The following is a 17858-nucleotide window of genomic DNA, read 5'->3' as shown; positions in this document are numbered from 1 at the left end:
CCTTTACATACAATTAGGGCTGCAACTAACATTAAATCTGCAAACTATTTTATTAATGAATCGATCAATCATTATGTCTTTAAAATGTCAGAAAATAGTGGAAAAGCCCTGTTATAGTTCAGCCCAAGGTAATGTATACAAATTAATACAAACGTTTTATTCAAACAGCACATCATGTATGATACTATACATATACTATCATATATGACAAAGAAAAGCACAAATTCCTCACATTTAAAAAGCTGGGACCTGTGAATATTTGGCTTTTGTTCTTGAAAAATAACAATTTAATTATGAAAATAGTTGCTGATTAATTTCCTGTCAGTCGACTAACCGTTAGAGCATTACATACAATACAATAATTTACCGTAGTAGCTACATGATAGTTTTGAGTTCTGCTGTTATCCTCAAATGATCTTACTGCCAAAGACTTTGTAGGATCCCACAGTCTTATGATACCATAAATCCTTCACAACTATTATACCCAGTGAGAACATTACTAAAAGACTGTAAATAGTGATACCACATGACAAATACACAGTGAAGCATGATCATCTTTACTAGCATTACTTGACTAGTAAGTACAGTCAATGTTTCTTTGAAAAATTGACAACTTGTCTTCAATACAGTGACCACTAGATGGCACCAAATCTCTCATTAGTTTTTAAAATCCAGGGCTGGCAAAGCCCTGGTGACTGAATTATCCCGGATTAGCAAACACTTTATGAAATGCAAATCTATTGGCATAAATGTATTAATAAACACAGGACTCATGGCAAGAGAAAAGTGCATGCAGATATTCAGTCAGAGTGAGAAAAGGCATTGTTTGGGGGCAAACATTGCATATTAGTTATCAGAAGTTTGTTTGTGAACCCTATATTCATTAGGACAGTCATGCTCAGTTAAGAGAAAATCATTAAAGCACCACTTAAGTCCCCCACTGTCCACATTGTTTAGTTAAACAGTTATTACATGCACCATTAGTTTTGATTCGGGCCTATTAAAGAGATTAAATGATTGATCAACAGCCGAGGGATAAAACACGAACCCTTCACTGCAGCCTTGTGTTTGTGTGAAGAAGCACGAGAGGATCTCTGGCAACAAACATGTCAGAACCAGCGAAGGCCTCGGTGACAGGAACGTGCACAGCGTTGCTTTGTTTATTCATGACTCTGCAGGGTGAAATTAAAAACATTAAGATCAACTCTGAGAATGGTAGAGAGGCCTGCAGTATTCATTACCAAATTGAAAGCATAAGAATAGATATTAAAATCATTTTTGAGTTATTTTATGTATACTGTATATATTTTTTTAACTCAGTGGATGACAATGTATTTTAGCAAGTCAAATGTTTTACATGTAATTAAAAACAATCATATTTGTAGAACAATAGTAACACATTAAAACAGATGTATTAGAGTTCTTTATTATAATGAATGTTCAGTTAACATAATGAGTCAAAATAAGCTCTGAAATATTTTTTAGAATTTCTCTTCAAAATGTGACATTTAAACATCTGTAATATGGATTGTTTTGAAATTTTAATGTGGTTTTGCACACAGCAAATTTCTATAAGAAGCATTAATAAGTAAAATTAATTAATAGCCATAGTCTTGATTGTAGAGAGGGAAAAAAAAAGAAGTGCAAACCTCCACTCCTCTAAAACTAATCCTAAGTTGAGACTTCCACAACATTAAAGAATTTGGAGAGCTGAGCCAACATCAACATAACGAGGAAATATCTGTCCTTCTGCATCGTTATCTGCGAGCGTTCTGACGTTAAGCTGCAGTTTGCATGCGAGAGCTCGCTGCATGAGAGCAGATCATGTGTTTTTTTTTTCTGTATTTCTGTCCCACAGGTCTATTAAGTGAATTCTGCTTTTTATTTGACACCCCTGCACAGAGCACAGAGACTTTCTGGGACACTCTCCAAAATTGTCTCAAAAGAGAAAGACAATATTATATAATGAATTAAAACGTATCCACAGTAAATATGTCATCACATAATTCAGTAATATGTATTTTTAGTTGCTGTTGAACATTCAATGAGTCATTTTTAATTCTGTTCAGACTTTAAAGTCTTAATTTAATTCATTTGATTAATAGTTTCTGTTAAATTCAGTTATTATTGATTTCAGATCAGTTCAGTTTATTACAGAGAATATTATTTATTATAATACAGTAATTTGATATAGTGTTATTGTTTAATTACACACTTGATATTATTACAAAATTTAAACTTTTTTTTGAAGAAGTCTGTTAATGAGAAAATCGGAACGAACCAGAAATTAAAAGATGAATTCATCCTTACAAATTGATGACTCGATTCAAATAAGATTTAAAGAATCTTGAATAATCAAGCATACAATCATTTGATTACCGAAGACTCTTTACATATTTTTACAGAGCAAACGCTGTACACAATCAACAAGATACATTCAAATGTATCTATTTTCTCCTGTCATATAAGATACAATATTTCTCCCTCATCTTTTTATTACACTTCCGCTTTTGATCTGTACACAGTATGTAGGTCCAAAGTAGCAGTGTTTTGCCCCCCAGTGTGTACTTGCTCGCCAGCAGCCAGATGATCTCCTGCAGCACTTCCACAAACGGTGCTTCAGCAGTGCAGTGGGAGGTCTGTGAGTGTGGTTTACCAAACATGCCCACTGGCCCTGCGAGCTCGCCCCGGTGACGCTCTTGTCTCTCTGCTCCCCAGCCCAACCACACAGCCCCTGTAACGACGGTGCTCGCATTACCCACTGGGTATAATTATTCTGCATTTTGCTGCTCTTCATTCTCTCTCTCTCTCTCTCTCTCTCATGTTTTCTCTGTCTCTCTCTCTCTCAGCTTGGCTGGGTCTTGACACCGAGGTCCAGGCGGAGGGCCGCGGGGCCCCTGCTTTGTGTTCACAACACGCTGAACGCCACTCACTGCACCGCGGCTCTGAACAGGTGGGGGGCGGTGATGGGAAAGGGGAAGGGGAAGGGAAGGGGGGGGGGGTGTTACTCACTGGATGCCAAGGCCTCTGGGCTGGAGGGGAGGTGGGGGTGGAGGAAGGGTGGTAGGAGAAGACCTGCTGCCCAGCAACCCACCTACCCGCTTCCCTTTCTCTCTGCCCTTCTCTCTCTCTGTATCCACCATCTTCTTTCATTTCTCTCTCTCTTTCTCTCTCTCTCTCTCTCTCTCTCTCTCTCTCTCACTCTCTCTCTCAGTCCCTGGACAGCAAGAAGGTCATTCGTCCTGGCGCCGCCACTCTCATGTCCCTCGTCCTGCTGGAGGCGGGATACTTCAGAGCTGTCCACCATGGAGAAGAGGTGGGGGGGTGAAAGCAGAAAATAGACTGAAAAGTAGGCAGTAAAAAAAAAAAGAAGAAGAGTGGAGTGCAGCAGAAGGTAAAGACCCAAATAAACATACTTAGGGCCCTTACACAGTGGCACTTTACAAGTCACTGTGTAGCGTGACACTATCCCGCTGTCACTCTGTCCCAAGGCCTGATGGGAAGACACAGTGGCGGTACATGGCTTACAGCCTGAAAATCAACATATGTACTCATCATCCTGCGCTTTTCAGGGAAGGAAAGATTTTTTCTCTTTCACAGCAAAACAGAACGAGACCGTGTCAGACGCATCTTGTGATGATGGTGAACTGCCCATTTTCCTCCGAGCTTGAGATCGGCACTCAGACATTTAGGGAGGACTGGGAGTGTGTGTGTGTGTAAGGGGGAGACCAGTGTGTCGGCTGCGATTAGCATTTGTGGCGGGCCCCTGCCGCCATTTCGGGGCTCGTCCTGAAGATTAACAGGAGCCGCACTGTCATTTCTCCCACGGGGGGCTGTCCCCCTGTCCTCTCCCGTCCTAGCACGGGGAGGGATCGCCTCTTTCTCCAAGAGGCAGTGTCGAAGTCGACTGAGGGCAACAGGCTGGGGGGACACTCCAGACTTGTTGAGGCACAGCGTCCTGCAAAGTGCCCACAATCAAAGTGACAGATGTGGGGTGGAGGGAGCGCTGGACGAGGATATCTCTCTGTTTGTGGAGGGCAAAATTGTTTCTCCTGGCTCTAGCATTTCAAACACACATACACACACACACACACATGCACTTAAATAACACAAACACACGCACACACACTCCAACTTGAGCAGAGGAGTAGTGGAGACTGTAAGGTGGAGGGGAAGCATCCGCTCAGCTTCTCTTGATGGTTTTTGAAGTTTTGCTTCAGTGTGTGAGTGTGTGCGTTGGGTGATATTGGACGTGGGACAGAACAGAGGAGAAAGGCAAGGAGTAGGAAAAAAGGGGGTCTGCCCTGGGGTCACACATGCACAAACTCAAACACACACTCATATGGACACACACACACACACACATACACTTCTCAGGCTGCTGTGGCATGTTTGGAGCAGTGCCTCGTCAGATTAGGGCCATGCTGGCTGTGTTTGATGGCCAACCTGGACAGACAAGGCCTGCCAGGCACAAACTGCTCAGGCACATGATGTCAGGGGCGGACACACACACACACACACACACACACACACACACACATGCACACATACACAAAAATTATCCCGCGCCAGACCAAAGAGACAGATGACACCCAGCATGAAGCTAAAGCCAAATCTGTAAGCATCCGCTGCGATCCAGCTGGCTAGCCCTAGGGTACCTGTCTCTGCGAAGTGGAATCAGCGTCACCCCCGTGAGCTGTCAAATTAGCTCACAGGGCTGGAAATGCTGAAGAGATTTGGCCCCTCGTCGTGGAAGAGCAAAAAGAGGGGGGGAAGGGAGGGTGGTATTAAAAAATGTTATTAATTTGTCTTCCTGTTGGGAAAAATGGTTAAACTCCCAACAACATAAATCAGGAAAGGTGGACTTATTAGTGTGAACCTGTGGAGGGGGGAGGCTTAGTAATGAAGAAGCACACAGGACACATGTGTACACACACACACACACACACACACACACACACACTCCGCTTCAACATGAACACACACACGAGCACATACATGCTGATACTAGCAGATGCACATGCTCAGACACAGAAAAATACATGCCTCACGACTTGCACACGCACACATGTATGCACCTTGCGCGTGCTCATTCACACACACACACACACACACACACACACACAGACTCACATACACAGTGCCAGGGGCAAGTTTTCAATTACTGCCAGTGCTAAGCAGTCACCTGGGAGAGATGTACCATGTTTGAGTGGAAAGGCATTTCCTCCATTTTTTTTTTTTTTTTTTTTTTACCTCTTCTTGTCCCAGTTGTAAGACAGCTGTGAATGTCAGGCACATGATCAAAAGTGACATTAAACAAAACATTAAATGTTTCCTCAGTGAACGTTTACATCATGGGAAATTATCATGAAAAGCCTGCCTGAAAAGTGAGATCTGTAACAACTGTTGAATGTGTAAAAAGGTGGATGATTGAAAGGATTATGTAGTCAAAATGAGATCATGCAGTTATTGTAAAAAACTCAATTTAATATATACAGTAAGTAGTGCAGACACATGAAGGAACAGTTAACACTTTAAATAAACTTTTAGACATAAAAACAATACTGAAATCTTTCCAAGTAGTGGCTCTAATCACCACATTATGTGATCTTAAATCTAGTTTATATTATTTTTTTTTAACTTTATTTTACATAACTAAAACTGCACTGCACTGTACTGCCTGCGAGCTAAGCAGTAGAAAGGACTGCTCACTTCTAACAAATAAAAAAATTAAAGGTGGCTGCCTAGTTTTAGCCGTCGTGAAATCCTTCCGGGCCAAACGTGTCCCTACCATGCTGGCACGCTAATAGCCACAGTGGGTTTTCTGTGGGTGAGGTGACACGGACAATAGTGAAGAGGTAGAGACTGCCAACAACAACAACGCTCCCTGGTGTGTGTGACAACATGTTGACCCCTTTGGAAAGCCTGTCCTGCCCTGAGACACACAAGTGTGTGTGTGTGTGTGTGTGTGTGTGTATGTGTGTGTGTATTTGGGCGTTAGGGTGTAAGATGGATCCTGACAGGAGTTTAGCGCTGATGACCACCAGGGTGAGAGATGGCAGCGCTCCTCCTTCGGCGAGATACTGTCAGTCTTCTATGTTTGTATATGAGTGTGTGTGTGTGTCCTTGCTGGTTGAGAAATGGGTTGAAAATAACACACAGCATAAGTTCATGTTTGCGCCCCAAAAATTTCCAACTTGTGGTTTTGAAATTGGCTAGTTTGATCAAAACTATTTGAGAAAAGTTGTCTTTGCAGTCACGAGTGCAGTTCAGTTTGAGTTTGAATCCATCCACTAATACAGACTGTGAAATGCATTGAAAACTCTGGTAAAATCTAAAAACTACAAACTTTCATGCTTAACTATGAGCACACAAACAAACACAATAGTTCCGGAAGGATCAAAGAATAGAGTTTTAAAATTCTGAGAGGCATAAACTTAATTTCTACTTTTCTTCTTTTACTGTGAAATTGTCACCATCGACTTCTAATCTCCTGTCAGTGCTGGAAGTTGTCCAATGTTTTGTGGAGGTCAGTTTATTTGGAGTCAAAGTTATATTTGGTATTGATAAATTAGAAGTGTTAGATTAATCAATTACTAATCGGACATGTACAATTTATCCTGTTCCTATTTTTTTTCTCCTTTTAGTAGCCATGGATTGTGAGTATGTGTGTGTGTGTGTAAAAATTGTGGTGCCGAGCAACCAAAATGGCACTAGAAAAAGCAGAGGTTGTATAATGTTCAAAGACTAGACAATTATATATTAATTCCCTACATCACATATTCTTTTTTAATGGATTGAATAGTATCTCCTATAGAGAGTGATGCATTATGGGTTGTTTGTGGCCTTATTGTTGCAAGGTAGTGCTTTATAGTGTGTATTTTAGAATTAGTTAGTCCTAAAAGTGTTCAGGAAGTCCATTTCATTTCAATGTAATTTGGCTTGTGTAACGTGTTTTACTGTCATGACTAAAATGAAATGGATGACTGAAATGAAATATGCTAACTGCCAGAGAAAATCATATTGGCATTTCCAAGAGCCAGTACTAGACTCTACTGTGATAATCAACATTCCTACTATGTAGTTGACCTTTGGCTGCAAAAACTGGTGGAAAATTAGGGCAGCACAGCCCACTTTGGCTCGAGCGCTCGTCATTGAAAATAATGAGTAATAAACTTGCACATATGGTCCAAAAGCATGACTGGATTACAGTTAGTTACTGAAATACCTGCGTTCACGTTATCTGGTCCTATTTATCACTGCATACCAATAACTAGAAGTTAACAAATGCCACATAAGATGCTCATTGTGTCATTTTTGAATGTTATGGATTACAGCTTTAAGTCTTCTGTATTACCTTTCTCTCCTCTCCTCTCCTCTCCTCTCCTCTCCTCTCCTCTCCTCTCCTCTCCTCTCCTCTCCTCTCCTCTCCTCTCCTCTCCTCTCTTCTCCTTTCCTCTCCTCTCCTGTCTGCTGCTGTTTGTCCCTGGAGGTGCTCTCTTAATGTCTTTGACTAAACTTCAGCCAGTCTTGACAGTTACGGTGCCCCATAGGAGCACAGTTGAGAGGATACCAATATGATTGTAATGGAGGGTTTGCGGGTAAGGTCTATCACACTGTGTCACCTATAAAAAGCACAAAAGCCAACCGGCGGGGTGCATGGCACTTCTGGCTACAAAGATAAAATAAAATAAAATAAAATAAGGTACTCCACTGCTCTATAGACTTCCAAAGCGATGCTGTAGAGAGAGGGGACATTTTCATTTTTGCCTTCCTGTTGTGTCACACTCACCACTGAAGCATTGAAGACTGTGTGGTGTCACATCAGCTGTAGAGGGGATTTCTTTTAAATTAATAAAACTCTTGTGGAAAGTTGACATTACAACATTTTTGTGCCATAACGAAGAAGTTTCAAAAGGGTGCGAGGATAATTTATTATTATGAAATCCACTCCTCTGATGAATGCAGTGCCTTCATTTACAGTAGATCAATTTTGTTCAGATCAAACTGTCTAAGAAATGGATCTAATATGCATTATTGACATTGATCTCTGAAAGTAGAGAAATATTTCCCACTTTTTATTGAAAATGAACATTTAAAATGCACTTATTCATCTCAAAACAATAATATTATTTATGTGTCTGATATAATTAGCCCCAACACAGAACACCTATGTGATAACAGTCCATATCATTAGCGTAGCAATAGCAGAACAGGGTGTGAAATGACATTAGGACAAATAACACACCACATTAACACCATGTCAGCACTTGGCGAGTGTCTTAACTATATTATTCAGATCTATGCATCTGTGTACATTAACTATATGTGTTTGTGATCGAGACATTATCACATGCTCCTGTCCGCGAGGTTAGCGGATGAATGAAAGCTGTAAAGAGGAACATGACAGCTGTGAAAGTCACAAGGGGAGTCCGCCCGCACCATAAAGGAGGCGAAGTTTCCCTCCCTCCGGGTATGACCTGAGAGTATGTATGTGTCACTTTATATGTCTGTGAGGAAACATAATAGCGGTAGTGTATGTATATATGTATCTGACTGTTTGTGCGTGGTTAAAAAAGGAGATACATTCGATATGTGTGTGTGTTTGTGTGTCTGTTTGCATGTGTGTGGCTCATCCTGAAGCCAAATGCCACACACTGGAGTCTATTGTGGAGCCTATCAGCACTCTATCAGCACCCCACATCCTCTGTCCCCTCACCCATCCCTCTGACTCATCAACAGCATCTTTCATTGTCGGCTCACCCTCCCACCTTCATCCCCCCCTCAAGGCAGAGGCAGGCAGTGTGTGTGTGTGTGTGTGACCGTGTGTTTGTATCCTCAGGATTTCACTTCAAAGGCTGGTGGTTTTGGATGGGTCAAAGTTTGTGAAATGCTGAGGCATCTTTGAGATGGATAGATAGTTCGCTGTGTGCGTTTGTGTGTGTGTTTGTGTGTGTGTGTGTGTGTGTAAACTAAGATTAGGGGATCAGGAGATACAGAGATGACTTTGTGTTCTCCTGTCCAAATGTCGATTTCACGCCACCATCGTTTGTGGGCACTTTTTCAAAGAGGCCAGTGATCAGCTGTGTGTCATGTGCTGTTAAATTTAGCCAGAATAAGGAGTGTTTTTTTGTTTTCCCTCAAGATCAAATGCTGTTAACACTGCACTAAAACGCACTGCGCACAAACGCACACAAATCAGTGACTGTCCCTCTGGGTCTCGAACTCAAAGCAGGAACTTAACCCTTTTTTAGGTTATACATTCCCTTAATGAACTTAATCAGTAGCGTCTATCCAACTGTCACCATCAGTCAGTTCGTTGATCCAGCCGTTCACTGACTGCCGTCTTTTGAGATGCGACTGGCATTTGGATTTGTGGGTGTGAATGGAGGCCCCTGGCCCTTCACTTTGACAACAAGGCCCACTGGCTATTGTACTGTACAGAGAGGCTGTAATTCATTTCATGGGACACAGACAGTGAAAATAAAAGCGGCCCTCAACAGCACACTCTGCAATTTGGAGAATTAGCTTGCCTTTCAGCGATCTGTTTGTCTTCTGCTTATCCATGCCTGTCACTGTTAAACACACACACACAACAGGCTGCTTTAAAGAGGAGGGCTACCCCTAAAGCTGAAGGTTTTGGACCTGTGAAACACTCTGACCTGAAACAGTGTTTAGAGTGTTGTAATGGTTTATGTTGCTGTTCCTGCTGGAGAGTTAGCTTTACCTTTCTCACTGATTTTTATTCATTTTAGATTATTGCACCATGAATTAACTTATATGTGGAAAGAATGTGTTGCAGCAGAACTTTATTTATTCAGTGAAATGTCAGTTTTCTTAATGTAATTGTGCGGTTTAAAGCTTGATTTTTGATCACTTCAGGATGGAAAGAAAAAACCTTGCATCAACAAAGCCTGATATCAGCTTGTCAGACAATGAACAATGAATGAATAACACATTTGCAGACATTCCCTTTGTGTGTGTGTGTGTGGGGAGGACTGTTTCTGCCAGATTGCAGCTCCTGCCCTTAGTCCAGTACATAACCAGTCAGCAGTGAAGCCACCATCCTAACACACACACACACACACACACACACACACACATACACACACACAAAAACATGCGTTTCTGGTTCATAATTATGTCCCATCAAGATTAATCAATTAAAGTACTGTTGACTGGCTGTCCTGTTGCTCACTCTAGCTTGTACTGTATGATGTACTGCAATGTATCTCACATCGCATGCATGATGCACACTGTTGGAGCTGTGGGTAAAAAAAAATAAATAAAGATAATTGATTTACCACATTAAATTTATATCAATCACACAATCACAGAGGGATTTTAAAACTTTTGAAACCCTAACCCCTAACTCTCTACTAGTAAGATGTGGATGATGCAAAAGGGCCGCAACAGAGTATCAGAATGAATCAGAAAGATGGTTGTAAGTATTTTTGTGCCAGAAAGTTAAACAATCATCAATCACTACTCATTTGAGATGATGTGAGAAAGGAAGTTAATATGGGAAGTTTTATTAGAGTGACAGTGAAGGGCACTGGGAAGATCAGAGGTGGACATAAGTGCTTTAGTCCTCTGAGTCATGGAGGTGCCCAAGTTTGCAAATTTGTTACTTATATCTTATACACTGTTACTTACACAAACAACATTTATTTTAAATGACTTTATGTCTGTTAGCAGTTGTTTTGAAATAGTTATTATTGGTGGCCTTCACAACCAATGCAGGTAGTATGATGTTCATATTTAAATAAGCAAGGTGGCTGTTTGATGTTTGTACTAACCATACTGTATGTCATACATAGTTATTAAAGAAGTAACCTGCTCAAAGCTGTTGGCAGTGAATGTTTTTAAGATGTACAAACTGAGCAATCTGTCTGATACATTGAAGAAACTCAGCATCATCACATTTCCACCAAATGTATGTCTTCATTTGCACATAAATATACATTTCAAGTAAAAAAAAAAAGGGCTAATCATTATGTTCTCGAAGAATTTTATGAGTAATAATGAAGATACAAAGGTTGTTGTTCTGCTGTTGTAATGTAGATCAAAGTTGGTGGTTTTAGGAAAAAAAATGGAGGTGCAAAGTTTGAAAAGAAATAGGCAAATAAATGTGATTAGATTAATCTTTAAACTGGAAACAGAGGAGCTCAGTCACAACATGTTCAAGAGAAATACTTTTGATCTGTGTTCTTGGATTAATCCCTGCCCAGGGGAAACCGGTGATTCTGGAGGGAGAGTTTACATTTAAATTACTGGAACTTAAGCACTGTCTTAAATTGTCTGCAGATGGACTCTCCTCTCTGGAGTAAAACCTTTTGTTTTTAACATATTGTGCCAGGTCACTTCTACGCCATTCCTCTCTGCCAGCCGTAACCACCAGGCACCGCATCCATATCCTCGTTAAATATAACTGTAGCTGGTTTTCACACAAGAATAATACAGTGAGGGGGGGTCATTAAGGTAACAACTCATATTCAAAGTTAATGACATGAAACCTTGTTTATGTTCTATTAAACTGTCATCAGCCCCCTGTTTTTTTAATCATTAGGGAAATGAGACTGAGAGAAAGTACTGGCAGTAGAGCATTTAACTGCAGGTTTAAATAAATTAGTCATCTCAAATTAAAGCCAAACTATTATAATAATAAAAGATGGGGAATAAAAATTCACTGTCCGGGTGACGTATGCAGATGAGTTGGAGAAATATGCAAATTGAGAGAGTGTTGCTGTTTTTTTTCCCATGGAGGTCAAATTACAGGAAATGGCTGAGGGCAGTGCGCTCTGCTCTCTGCCCACCCAGGAGTCTGTCTGTTAGCTCCTCACTCTCTCTCCTTCCCCTCTCCCACCCCGAAATATCCTCCATGCTTATTTCAAATGCCATCCTCCCTGTGCAGCACTCTTTTTTTTTTTCCCCATTTTTTTTTTTTTTTTTTTCAAAGTATACCCCCCCGTTGCAGGGTTTCAGCTGCAATTACTTTTAGTATCACTTCTCAGTGAGAAGTCAACTTCCCTGGAGGCTTCCTATCAGAACCTATTACAGCAGGGGGGCAGGCTGAAGTTAAGTGGCATGACCTGTGGGTTGGATGGAGCAGGAGGGGGGGATAAATGTATGGCTAATTTGTGGAACATTTGAATAAAGGGATGAGGATCGCGACAGGGTCATACAATGTGACGGCATGGCAAATGAGGAGTCCTTGAATCAACTGAGGCCAAGCGGACTATAACGTGGCATCATTTTATAGTTAAAATGTTTAAATTTGTTAAAATTTTGTGTATTTGTGGGTCTCAGAAAAAGAATTTCTCATATTTTTCAACTACTGCTACAGGCCCGTTTTCTGAACTCATTCAGCTGAGTGGGTCGATCCTCTCCTTCGCTTTTTTGCCTCCTTCACCCTTAATTCACCTCTTACCCCCAGGCCAAAACCATAACCCCATGAATGGGTGCATGACCACACACACACAGATACACACACGCACACACACATACACACACACACAAGCACAAACAGAAAAATGTGAAGAAGCTGCAGCTGAGGTAGATCAGCAGAAGGGGTGAGGAGCGATCGAGGCGGCTAATTCAAGAACAGTCATCTGTGTGTGTATGTGAGTGTGTGTTTGTGTGTGTGTGTGAGAGAGACTTGAGGTGCAATCTTGTGCAATCTCCTTGCCCCGGGTCACACATATGTACTTTAGCACCTACGTGCCGAATCAGCCACCCATCTCTCTGATTGATGAGCTAAATGGCTGCATCTCGTAAAACTCTGGTCTCGCTGCACACCTGGGATCCTTATGCAATCCAAGGTGAGGCTGTGTCTTGCAAGAGATACAGATAGAGATAGAGAGGGAATAAAAATAACTTTGAAGTTCTGTTGGCATAAACACATACATATGGTAAACTGATATATGCCAATTCACAATAGTGATATAAACTCCTTTGAGCCATTATCTGAGGTAAGCGATCAAATTTATGTCTAATTCTGTTGGTATAATGTACTATTTCACAGATGGTGACAAAAGATAAAATCAGAGTATATATACATCCACAAGACCATCAGGTTGGCATCACTAGCCACCTAAAGAAAATGTTAAAGGATGATTCCGGTTTCTTACAACTTCAGACTTTATTTTAAAAACTGGACACGTCATCTTAATCGCTGAGATCTCGGAACATGGCGACATTCCCCCAAAAAGTCTGATGGGTCAAGAAATAAGATGAGATGATCAGACAGGTTGTAAACAAGCCAACAATTGAGTCACTTTATTTGGTGTACACAAACTGTTTGTAGTAAGCCCTTATTGCACAAAAAAGTGTGTGCATGTATAACTATCCCAAGTATAGTAGATCAAAGTTGAACCAGGAGGTTGGTCTGTTGGCTGTAGACTGTGATGGATGTTTGGTTAATTCTTTTATCGTTTGTCTTTGTTGTCTACTCATAATAAGTTTGCTGCAGGCTTTGGTTGCAACTTGTATAATTATCTGTCTGTCTTTCTTCTGACTTTTTGACCTTTTTCAGTGATGTCACCGCATTCTCGGATTTCAGCAATTAACCTGACAATTGCAACGTTATCATACTTCATAGAAACAATGGCCAAAAAACTACGAAAATAAGATCAAAATTTTAATAATAATTTTAATAATAATAATAATTGGAACTGATGACTTGTCAAGTCATCCCCCAACATGGCAAATGTTGAAGTACTAAGCTCCTGAACTACTATAACCAGGAAGTCCTGGCATTCAAAAGATTACACAGTTGAAGTATGAGACTGCCATTTTTTTTTGTATTTTTGTTGTCTACAAATCCTCTAAGAATATTAAAACCAACATTGTTGTTCTCTGGTACCCAGCACCATGCCCACTTGTTCCTACTGAAGATTTAAGTCTTTAAAAACATGTCACAAATATATACTTTCATCTTTTAAAAAAACTAAATAATATCCTAAAACAGCTGGGAACTGTAGTTTTTAGTAAATGTTACTGAAAAGGGAGTGAATAGTGCTTTTTTTGGGGACTATTTTCAGTCGTGTATTTGGATTTGGTGCTCTAATGAGTATTTACAGCAGTAGGATGGTGTACAGTGTCTTCTCACAATTTGTTCAGAATACACACACACTGGCCATGTTCATTGTAAAGAAGGAACATCACCAATGCAACAGTGTAGGTCACTGATGTGTTTTTAATAGTTGAGCACATACATCCCTGCTCCACCAGAGCGAAGACATGTTTCTCTCCTTCATGTCTACAGGGATAACTTTACTGGAAGAACATGTTGTGAAAAACACATGCCCCCCCTCCTTCCTCGTGTCCTTCAGAGCCGCATCCTCGCTCATACGCTCATGTAATTGCAATAGACAATCAGATGCCATCTTTATAGGCGCATGGTACAACTGTCACAGTGTGTAAGGCCACAATAAAGCACGGTTGATAAGTCCTGTCAAAAGAGCTTATGACATGCTAACGCTCCCCTCACCACCACGCGGTGTTGATTGTTCCACTGAATCAGTCAGCCAGAGACGCCCTGCTCTTAGCAGATGTCGAAGCCGATGTGTTTCCCTCTCCTTGACGTTGATAACAAGAATTAATGAAGGGTGGTGGCGGCTGCGTGGTTGTTTGTTGTTGGGCGGGTGGGTGCGGGGGTTGTCCATCTAATATGATTAGAAAACTCAAGGTGACAAAGATGTTGGGAGAGGATGAGGAGGTGATGTGTGCATAACCTAAACGCTTGGCTCTTTTCGCTCATCAAAAAGGGAAAACAGTGACACCTGCTAGCAATGAATGTGTGGCAGCACTGCTTTGATGCTTTTTTTTAGTGAAACTAAGGTGAAACACATCATATTGTGATTCCAGTGATTCCATCTCACCTCCAAATATTGGGAAATTAACTCAGTTTTCCATTTTCTATTGTCTAGTGTTACTTTAAAAAGCAGCTAGAATCATCAGCTCAACAGTTTTTGCCTTTATTTTAAAGTTGGCAGTTGAGGGTGTCAGGAAACATAAGGAGCGATGGGGATGACATGCAGTAAGAGTCCTTCATCATCCCTGGTTAAGAGGCCAAACTTAACTGGGGATGTTGCAGTTATCATACATGGTGACTGTTTAAGTCCTTCCACACTGAGCAATAGCAACAACAGCAATGTTGCAGGTTCATAACTCGTTATACTTTGTGAGATAGCTCTGATAAATCTGTGTCAGACTGCACAGTATCAACTTTGAGGCATATCTGATGATCTTTGGTGGACAAAAGTCTGAATCGTTCATTCGCAGACATGTCCAGAACCAACATTTTGGATGAACAAACCAAGAATTTCACTGTTTTCTGTCATGTTTTTTGATTGTTAACTTTTCTCTTTCATCCCGAATCCCAAATCATCAGTTTATTCATTGTAAATGTGTACATGAACCTACCAGTTGGTACTGTAGGTGCATTTTCTGTAGGATTAATTTGAGGGAGATATTTTCTTGTCCCTTGTCTATGCTTCATTTTCCTCAAATCCTGCCTCTGAAATGCTCAGAGGCTTTGCTGATGTAAGTGGTCGTGATGTAAAATGCCCTTTACTTCAATTATGTCATTATTAATTCTGTATTATTGGGGTTGTGTTTATTCCTGGGCCTGTATACTATTTTCATTGTTTCTCATTTGTTGGTTTTCTTTAGCTTCTTGTGTGAATTGTTTACATAGGCCTCTGTACCCAATGTATCTCTGTGTATTATTATTATGTTAAACCTAATAAAAAAATGGTCACTGGAACAGCCCAAAATCTTGGTGAATAAGGGGCTTTAGAGCATGAAGACCCTCCAGTTCTGCAGATATAATGAAAATATAAACTTTTTCAGTTGAACTTGCAATACTGCTCACTAGTTGATTAAACAGCAAAACCACCAAAGTGCCATTTACTTTAACACTTTTTTTGCTCTGCCCTTTTGTGCTCTGCCGGGGAGAGAAAGCGAGAGGCGACAGCTCCACTTCTTGCCACAGCTTTGTGTTGAGAGATGAAGTCATCAGTAAATCCTGATGATAACCCTACCTTATTGACCCTTGACCTCGCCCTCGCCAGGCGGCGGGCTAAATTGCGCCTTTATTTGGCTGCTGGAAGGGACAGGAGCACAGTTGGTAAAGTGGGTGGGTCTTAAAAGTCTCAATCCAGGGGCACGGTAGAGGGCCACCCATGCCGAGCGCTGCCCCTCTCGCCTTCAGAAGTTGATGGGAAGGTCACCTCTAATTGGTTCCTCTGCCGGGGTTACCTGCTGCGGCCTCATCTCTGCGCCTGGCTTTGACTGCACTCAAGTTTGATCAAGGAGGAACCTGACTGTGAGACCGTACCACACTAGCATTTTTGAGATTTTGCGAGCCACACAAGAGTAGAGAGAGAAACGACTGACACTGTTATTGCATATTTTAGAGTTGGAATAATTTTTGAGCTTAACTTCTAACTTTTTCTGCAATAGGAGCAAGTTTAAATCCTCTGTGCAGTGCTGATGACCAGAGTTTTGAATTTTTGCATGAAAACAAAGTCAGTTAGTGAACCAGACACTGTTTCAATTCATTTAAGATGTTTACAATGTCATAAAAACTGTCATTTAATAAAACAATACATATACTTTGTAATTCAGATTACAGTTCATTTAACTTCAGTTCTGTTTACACGTTTATTTGAAGTTTTTGTGAATTTTTGTAAATTATAACTTCACACTATTTGCATGCAGTGTGAAGAATTTATTCAAAGCTGAACTCTTCTTAGTGAAATGTAAATACTGAAGTATTCCCAAATTAATGGATGTGGTGGCAAATTTAACTGCAGTCAAATGACTTGATGAAAATGTCAGTGAATAAATGAATGTCAAAATCACTTGAAACATCTGCGTTTTACAGAGATGACTGTGTATTAAATAAACTGAGAATGCTTTTTGGAATTTGCCATTTTACCTGATTGAATGACGTTTTATTTGAACAATTTGATTATTTAATTTTTTCTGTTGCCATCTCTCATCAACTAAATGAATTACTATCAGCTACTCCTAATGAATTTCATCTACTGAATTTCCAAAAAAATATATTTTTAATTGGATTTTATCAAAATACTGACTACATAAATGTTGTTACTTCAACCCTTCATACCCATTTTGATTAATTTAGATTCTTTGTTTAGTTTCTGTAACATCTTAATCTGACTGACTCTTGTAGTTCTACCTGCTTTAATTTAAAAAACGTGTTCATGGGAACAATAAGATAAAAGTGGATGTTTGCATTGGAGTATTTTGGCAACGAGTATTTTGGCAACAAAATAAAGCGCTCATTGGTTTATGACTTGCGTGCACCGTAACCATGGCATCATCACAAACACAAATGAATTTAGAACAATTTGTCCAGCTGCAACTTTTGTGGGCAAAGCCTGATTATTTACACCTCAAAAATAAGTGCAAGTGGCTGATGGTGCACATTTGAAACAACATTCCAACTGAATGTTAACATAACTGAGGACAAGGGCTTCTTTAACGGCAGCCCACACCATAAAACTACCCCATCTAGTCACAAGGCTCGCTCAAATGACTGCGAGCTGTTTTTTGCCTTCACACAACACTTTCCACAAACACACAGCGAGCTGTATTAAGCGTAGCTTTATCCAACAATAGCTCTGTTTTCTTGCTTCTACGCACAAACAAATTCTTGGAGATTATGAAAAGTGCACACTGAATAATCTGCAAAGAAGTCAGGGGTCATGAGCTGCGTATCCCTTTGATTTATTGGCACAGGATGAGCATCATGGTGACATCATATAAAACCACTGCAGCTTTAAGCAAGAGACATAAAAGAGAAGCGGATGAAAGACCCTTTTCAC

Source organism: Thunnus thynnus, chromosome 21, assembly GCF_963924715.1.
Source record: "Thunnus thynnus chromosome 21, fThuThy2.1, whole genome shotgun sequence".
NCBI classification, from domain to species: domain Eukaryota; kingdom Metazoa; phylum Chordata; class Actinopteri; order Scombriformes; family Scombridae; genus Thunnus; species Thunnus thynnus.
Note: the sequence above shows the minus strand (reverse complement) of the source record.